Genomic DNA, 8,305 nt, shown 5'->3' on the forward strand with positions numbered 1-8,305 from the left:
AGTTTTGGGTTTAGTTTGCTCCTCTTTTTCTAGTTCTTTAAGTTGTAAAGCTAGCTTGTTGATCTGAAATCTTTGTTTTTTAATGTTAGCAACTGTAACTATAAATTCTTCCCTCAGCACCACTTTGATGGATTCCATAGGTTTCACATGTTGTTTTTGGTTTTATTTCTAAACATTTTCTAATTTCCCATATGATTTCTTCTCTGACTCAATGGCTGTTCAAGACTATGTTATTTAATTTCAACATTGTTGTTAATTTTCCAGTTTTCCTTCTGTTATTGATTTCTAACTTAATCCCATTGTGGCTAGAGAAGATGCTTTGTATACCTCTTTTTGAAAAAATCTATTGAAATTTGTGGCCTGACACATGGCATACTCCAGAAAATATTTCACATACACTTGAGATAAATATGTATGTTATTATTGGTTAGAGTATTCTACATGTCTGTTAGATCCAGTTGGTTACTGTGTTAAAGTCCTCTATTTCCTTACTTCTGTTTGATTGTACTATTATCATGATTACAGCCCCGGAGTTTCCAAATATTACTGTAGAATTGTCCATGTCTTCCTTCAACTCTGTCAGTTTTTGCTTCATATATTTTGATGGTCTGTCAGTAGGTGTGCAAATGTTTATAATTGTTACATGATTTTGCTCTATTGAAACTTTTCTTAATATATGTCTTTCTTTGTCTCTTATAAACTTTTTTGACTTAAAAGTCTATTTTGTTTGATATTAGTATAGCCACCCCTGCTCTCTTTTGGTTACTATTTGCATTGACTACCCTTTTCAATACTTTCACTTTCCATCTATTTTGTCTTTGATCAAATGTCTTTTGTAGACAGTAGATGGTTAGATGAAGTATTGTAATCCATTCTCCCTATCTTAGTGTTTAGATTGGAGAGCTTAATTCATTTATACTTAATTACTGAAAAGGAGACTGATTTCTGTCATTTTGCTTGTTTTCTATATGCCTTAAAGCTTTTTGTTGTTGTTTTGTTTTTCTTTTATGTTTGGTTCATTTTTTGTAATAAAATATTTAACTTACTTTCTCATTTCCGTTTGTGTATATTATGTAGTTCTTTTCCTTGTGGTTACCATAGAGTTTACATTTAACATCCTTAATTATAACATTCTTATTTAAGTTTATATTAATTTCAGTAACATACAAAAACTGCCTTTACAGTTATGTCTCCAGTCCTTTTGGTTTTTAAAGTCCTCAAAATTACATTTTTTTTGTGTCCCTAAACATAATTTTAAACCATTAGTCCCTTCAATTATGTAGAAAACATGTGGAGTTACAGATCAGTTAAAATACTACTAGCTTATAGACTAACAGTCATCTGTTGTTAAACCATGTAGATAACAAGTATGTAACATACCGCTGTTACAATACTAGCTTTTAAAATTGTTCATGTATTTCCCTTTATTGAAATCTGCATTTCTCCATACGACTTTGAATTATTGTCTAGTTTCCTCTCATTTGACCCTGGAACAGTCCTTTGAGCATTTCTTGTAGGGTAGGTCTAGTGGTGACAAACTGAGCTTTGTTTATTTGGGAATGTCAATTTCTCCTTCACTTTTGAAAAGATGGCTTTCCCAGATACAGTATTCCGGGTTGAATTTGTATATATCAGTCTACTCCCTCTGGCCTTCCAAGTTTCTGATGAGAAATCTACTGATACTCTTATTGAGAAGCCCTTGTATGTGATAGTTCACTCCTGCCTTTTGTAAGTTTTATATCTCGATGTGGCTCTTTTGAGTCTATCTGCTTGGAATTCATTGAACTTCTTGGATATTAATATTTACAACTTTCATCAGATTCAGGAAGTTTTCAGCCACTATTTCTTCAAATATTCACTTTCTTTCCCTCTCCTCAGTATCCCATGGTATGTAGGTTGGTTTGCTTGATGGTTTTCCATAAGATTCTTAGGCTATGTTCACATTTCCTTAATCTTTTTTGTCAGTTCCTCAGACTTGATCATTTCCATTGTCCTATTTTCTTTGCCCTAAGTTCACTGATTCTTTATTCCATATACTCAAATCTTCCTTGGAACCCCTCTAGTGAATTTTTCATTTCAATTACTGTACTTTTCAGCTCCAGAAATTTTTGGTTTCTTTTCAGATTTGCTACCTATCAATATTTACATTTTATCCATACAGTTTTCCTTTCGCTTCCTCCACATTTCTCCACATATTGTTAGTTCCTCGAACATATTTAGAACAGTTATTTTAAAGTTTTTGTGTAGTATGTCTGCCATTAGGTCTTCTTCAAGGATAAATTTGTTTTTCTGAATTAGTCATATACTTTCCTGTCCCTTTGTACGCTTTGTAATTTTTGTTGTTGTTGAAAAGTGGACATTTGAATTTAACAATACGGTAACTCTGAAATTCAGATTCTCCCCCTTCCACGGAATTTACTGGTTTTCTTTTTTAATTGTTTTTTTTTTTTTTGGATTGCTGTATGTCATTTCTGTGCCAAGGATCAGCCTCAGTGTGAAATCTAAGGTCTTCTCAGATTTTTGCACCTTTCCCTGGGATTAGAGGTCAATTTCTAATTTTCCCCATATGTGCAGTTGTTTTTCAATGTCCTAGTTTTTAAGCATGTCTAGCTCCCAAAAGGGGAAAAAGAAAAATTAAGAGGGAGGGAAAAATGGAGCTACTGCCCTATTATTCCACTAGAAGTCACTTAACCAGTGGTTTGGAGGGATGGCTTACAAAAATGAGAGGTACAACACCCTTGGCTGCCAACCTCTTTGCACTTCTGTGATAAAAAGCAGCAATTAATGATTACAGCATAGATCTAGAGCTTATGGTCCTTTTTGCCTGTCTCCCCCCAACTATGTGTAAGCTGCTCTAGGATACATACATGGCTGCCTGCCACATGGTTGGGGTTGGGTAGCTGCTACTACACTGAGATGAAACAGCCCTAAATCAACTACAATTTATTATCCAAGACTTCCCCTGGAAGTTGCAAGCCTTTTGGACACCAGAGTTCCAAAACAGTGGTATCCGACAGAATCTGCCAGTGCAACTGTCTACTGGTAAGGAGATGGATTCCTGGTACTTCCTACTCCATCATCTTGCCAGAATTCTCTTATGTATAGATTTTCATGTGGACATAGTTTTTGTTGTTGTTGTTGTTGGTCTTAGATAAATACTTATGTGTAATGGGTAGGTCACACATAAGTGTATATTTTTAACAAACTTCTCAAAACTGTTTTGCAAAGCAGGTGTACCATTTTGTACTTTCCCTATCGATGAGAGCTGTACTTGCTCCACATTCTTGACAATTTTTATTAGGATTTATCTTAAGCCATTCCAATAGATGTGTGGTGCCATCTTATTGCGGCTGTATTTAGCATTTGTCTAATGGCTGGTGATGTTGAGCAACATTTCATGAGTTTGCCATCTGTAAATCTTTGGCGAAGTGTCTTCAGATTTATTGCTCATTTCTGGGTTTTCTGTTCTGATTTGTTTTCTCGAGTTTTTAAGTTTTTTATGTATTCTGGATATACTTTTTCAAATATATGCTTTCCAAAAGCTTTTCCCAGTCTGTGGCTTGCCTTTTCATTTTTATTCGTGTCTTTTGAATGCAGGATTTTTATTTGGTGAAGTCCAATTTATTTTTTTAATGGATCAAACTTTTGGTTTTGTATATGAGAACTTGTGTAAGTAAGGTAATACATATTTTCCTATAATTTTTATAGTTTTATATTTTACATTTGGATCTATAATTTATGTTGATTAAGTTTTTGTGTGAGAGAAATATTTTGAGGTTCTGTTTTAGGGGAGTAGGGGTATACAGGTGTCCTATTATCCTAGCCTCTTATATTAAATGACTATCCTTTTTCTACCAAATTGCCTTATTTTTGTCCAAAGTTAATTTACCATACATGTGTGGGTCTATTTCTGGATTTTTCTCTTCCAGTGATCTACATATGTATTCTTCTACCAAATACCAAGCTGTGTTATTCATTCTAGCTTTATAATGTCATAGAATTATGTAATCAAAGTCATGTAATGTTTTGATTTTCAAAGTTGTGCTGGCTTCACTAGTTCTGTTCCTTTTTCCATCAACTTGGCAATATTAACAATATCCTGTTAGAATTAATTTGAAATAAATCTATTTAGAAAGAGGTGACATAAAAATCATCTTCTGAAACATGCACTCAGTATTTCTCTAATTAGGCCTTCAGTTTTTATTTGGTGGGTCTTCAGCATACAAGTCTAGTACACATTTTGGTAAATTTATACCTAATTATTCAGATCTGTTGCTATTGTACATGGTAACTGTAGAAAAAAAATTCAATGTCTAGTTGCTCATTACTAGTTTATAGAAGTACAACTGATGTCTACATACTTACTTTTAATCTTACAACCTTGTTTACCTCACTTAGTTGTAGGAGCCTTTTAATTCTTTAGGATTTTCTACATAATCACCTTTTCTCTGAATAGGAAGTTTTATTTCTTAATTTCCAATCTGTATAGCTTTTTTTCTTTTTCACTTTATGCACTGGCTGTCAGTGAGATGTTGAATAGGAGCAGCGAGTGTGCATTTCCATGCCTTGTTTTCCCTTTTCTTAGGGGAAAAACATTTGGCCCTTAACCATTAAGTATTAGGGTAGCTAGAGGTTTTGCACTCACTTTTAGCTTAAGGAAGCTCTTTTCTATTCCCAGCTTACTGAGTATTAAGAATGGATGTTTAATTTTGTCAAATGCTTTTCTTGCATTTATTATGATCATATGCTTTTTCTTATTTAGTCTGTTGATAAGGTGAACTACATTTATTGATTTAAGTTTCAATAAACAACATTTCCCAAGATAAACTTCACTTGATCATGATTTATAATTCTTTTTACATATTGCTTGATTCAACTTACTAATATTTTATTGAGAATTTCTGTATCTATATGCATGAGAAATAGCAGTATGTAGTTTTCTTATACCTTATCTTATTTTACTATATGGACAGACGTCTGAAAGGAATCGATCTTCTTATGATGTTGGGGAGGGGTCTTTTCTTTGGAATTAGGCAAGAACTTTTTCAACTGTATTGATGTTATCAGGAACTAGTTCTGCTTCCAATGATATTTTCTGTTTTCTGTTTACAAGCTCATTGATTTATGTTTCATTTTATTATTTCCTTGTTCTTCTTGCTTTGTGTTTAATTTATTCTTCTTAGTTTCTAGTTCCTTAAGGTAGAAGGTTAAATCTGTTATTTTTCTTCTTTTCTAGTGTATGCAAATTCTCTTTAAACACTTCAGCTGGTTGTATACTCCAAATGTTGATTTTGTATTTTCATTCAAGTATTTTCTAATTTCTCTTAAAATTTTGTTTTGATCTATATATAATTTAGAAGGAACTCAGATATTTTTCAGATATTTCTGTTACCAGTAACTGGTTTAATCCAGCTAAGATCAGAGAATATACACTGCATGATTTGTGAAAGTTTTGAACTTGTAAATGTTTCATGATACAATCACATGTCTTCCAAATGATTCAGTTATTTAGTTCTTGGGATGGGGTAGGAAGAAAAATCTTCTTTTTATACATAAGGACAGATACACACACAGTTCAAAAAAATACATAACAGCATATTGTGGTATTAAAATTTCATGAGCAATGATTAGGAAAATAAGTGTCTAAAAATTCTGGTAGGGAAGAAGGCAAAAAATGGCTAAGAAACACTGGACTAGAGATGTTTCATTATTTTATTTTTCATTTAAGATGTGGTATATTTGTCATATTATACAGAAAAAAGGGTAAAAAAAAAATAACAGACCCAATATCCCAAGACCCAGATTTAACAGACGTCAAAATTTAGCCAAAATAGGGGGGAGGGTATAGCTCAGTGACTCAAGAGTCTTAATCTCTTAACATTGATTTTGAAGCAATCTCATTTGCATAGCAAATACTTTCCAAATCATCTAAAACAGTAACTTGAATGCTACTGCTTTTTGTTTGGTGGTTTACCTCATCTTGATCATGCTGATTCTGTTCATGTTATTAATACAGCAGGAGGCAGTGCCATGACTAGGGTAGGTTGCAGGGTGAGGTGTACACTCTGAAAGCGTATGCCTCCTTAAATTTTACACCCTAGGAGCCTCCTTCGCTTTATAGTAGTCCCAGACTCTGTAAAAGGCATAAATGGAAAACCACCACATGGCAACATGAATTTTATATACTGTATACTGCAGTAAAACATTTGCTTTTGGCTACCTAAATTTTTCTTTGATTTCACAATGTTATGCTTTTCCTTTACAGTACAAGCCCATTCTGAACTCTCATTTCATGTGGTTTATATGAAACTTTACTTCTTGCCTCAGAGGTGACATATTTGACCCACACTTGGCCAGAGCAAGCAGAATCCCTCCAGCAAAAGGCAAAAGAAAAAGGTACCTATTGTTTAAAGTAACTGAAAAATTCAATGTCTAGCTATTAGGGTTTCTGCTATGGGATCAAATTACAAGTACTTACTTCTCCATCTCCACAATTATTATTCTTTTAAACTCATGGATAATGGCAAAAAGCTATCACCAGGATAATTGTCAGGATAATGGTTAATGGCTCCAGGGAGAGCTCTATGGGATCAGGTGGGGGCATTTCTGTACAAGCCGTAGAAATCCTTCTAACTGTACTTGTCTGGGTCATATGCTCAGTTTATGAAGTAGTCATGGGGTTTGAATGTGCTTTATCCATAAAGAGGTTAATTACTTGACACCAAAGAAACAACTAAACTTGTTAAATAGTCTCATGTTCCCTATGTGTGTCATTGGGGTGAGTTGAGAAGCACCACAACCACTACCATGAGAGCTAAAGTTTACTGAAAACTTGACACACTCTCTCTCTCCCTACACACACACACACACACACACACACACACACACACACACACACACACACACACACACACACACACACACACACACACCAGACTTGTGTTAAGTATTTTATATTTATCTAATCACCTTTATAACTTTCCAGGGAAACTAATAAAAAGGTAGAGAACTTACCCAAAGTCATAAAGCAATTAAGCTATAGACATAAGATTTTAATTTAAAACCTATACCTACAAAACCACTGTAACACATTATTTCTCAGTAAACTAACTGAATTTGTCACTGTGGCAGGATGAGGACTGCAGAGCCTTTTTTTTTTTTTTTTAATTCTTCTTTTGCATACCTGACAGATTTACACACTCTGGGGAATAATTTTATTTAGCTTTTGGCTCACTACTTCTGCCATAATTCTCGACAGTTTCAAAATCCACTTAGATGATCCTTTCAATATCTGAGTTTCCCTGTTTCTTGAATTCATCTCTTTCTATGACTTTGCTTTCACTCAATTACCATGTTCACAACTTAGTCCACTAATTACTCCAGTATTATCAATTTCAGTCCCTTACTCTTATTTTAACCTTCCAAATTTCTAGTTTCTACATCTAGTAAACAACTACAACACACATTCAACCATACTGAAATCTCAATGGATCATACCATTTCCTCACTGTGCCTCAACTCCTTCATTTTCCCACTTTGCTCTTTACCAGATTACTTTCCATGTCCCTCCTTTATAATCATGTCCTTGATTATATCATCTTTTTTGTTCTCTTTGTTGTATCTGCCTGGGAAAATTTCAACTTTGGTTAAATTTGACTCTGTGCCTATAAAATTACAGCACCAAGGCTAAATATAACTTGAGAAAAAAACATAAAACCATGTTGACTGGTCTCTCTAAAATTAACAACTGTGGACCTCAAGTAGGCACTTTAAGTACTATCAAACAATTTCTAAGAGTCTATTCATTCTCTCACTTTCCTAAGTATTTATTTTACATCTTTTCTTTCCTCAATCCAATACATTTTTTCCCAACACTTCTTCCCTCTTCAAGTCCTTGTTTCCTACTTCACTGAGAAAATATAAAGCTTTTAAATGCTCCTTTTATATAAACCAAATTACAAATATCTAGACCTACATAATCTGTCCTTCTTTTCATTGCTATTAATGAGCTGTTTACACATCTATCTTAAAAACCAACCCTTCTACTTGTACATCACATCTATGGCTCCAGCAATATTCCTCTCTTGTTGTGTTTTATTTCGTTTTGTTTTGTTCTCTACTAGATTAGTCCAATTAATATACAAACCTGCTATATCTTCAATCTTTATAAAACAAAATAAAAACAAAAACCTTCTTGATATTATATCCCCTTATTTTAATAACCCATTTCACTATTCCCTGAGAGACCAAGACTCCTTAACAGTGTTGTCTTCAGAACTCATCTTTCTTGCATCATCAACAGATC

This window comes from Vicugna pacos, chromosome 9 (genome assembly GCF_048564905.1).
Source record: "Vicugna pacos chromosome 9, VicPac4, whole genome shotgun sequence".
In the NCBI taxonomy this organism is placed as follows: Eukaryota; Metazoa; Chordata; class Mammalia; order Artiodactyla; family Camelidae; genus Vicugna; species Vicugna pacos.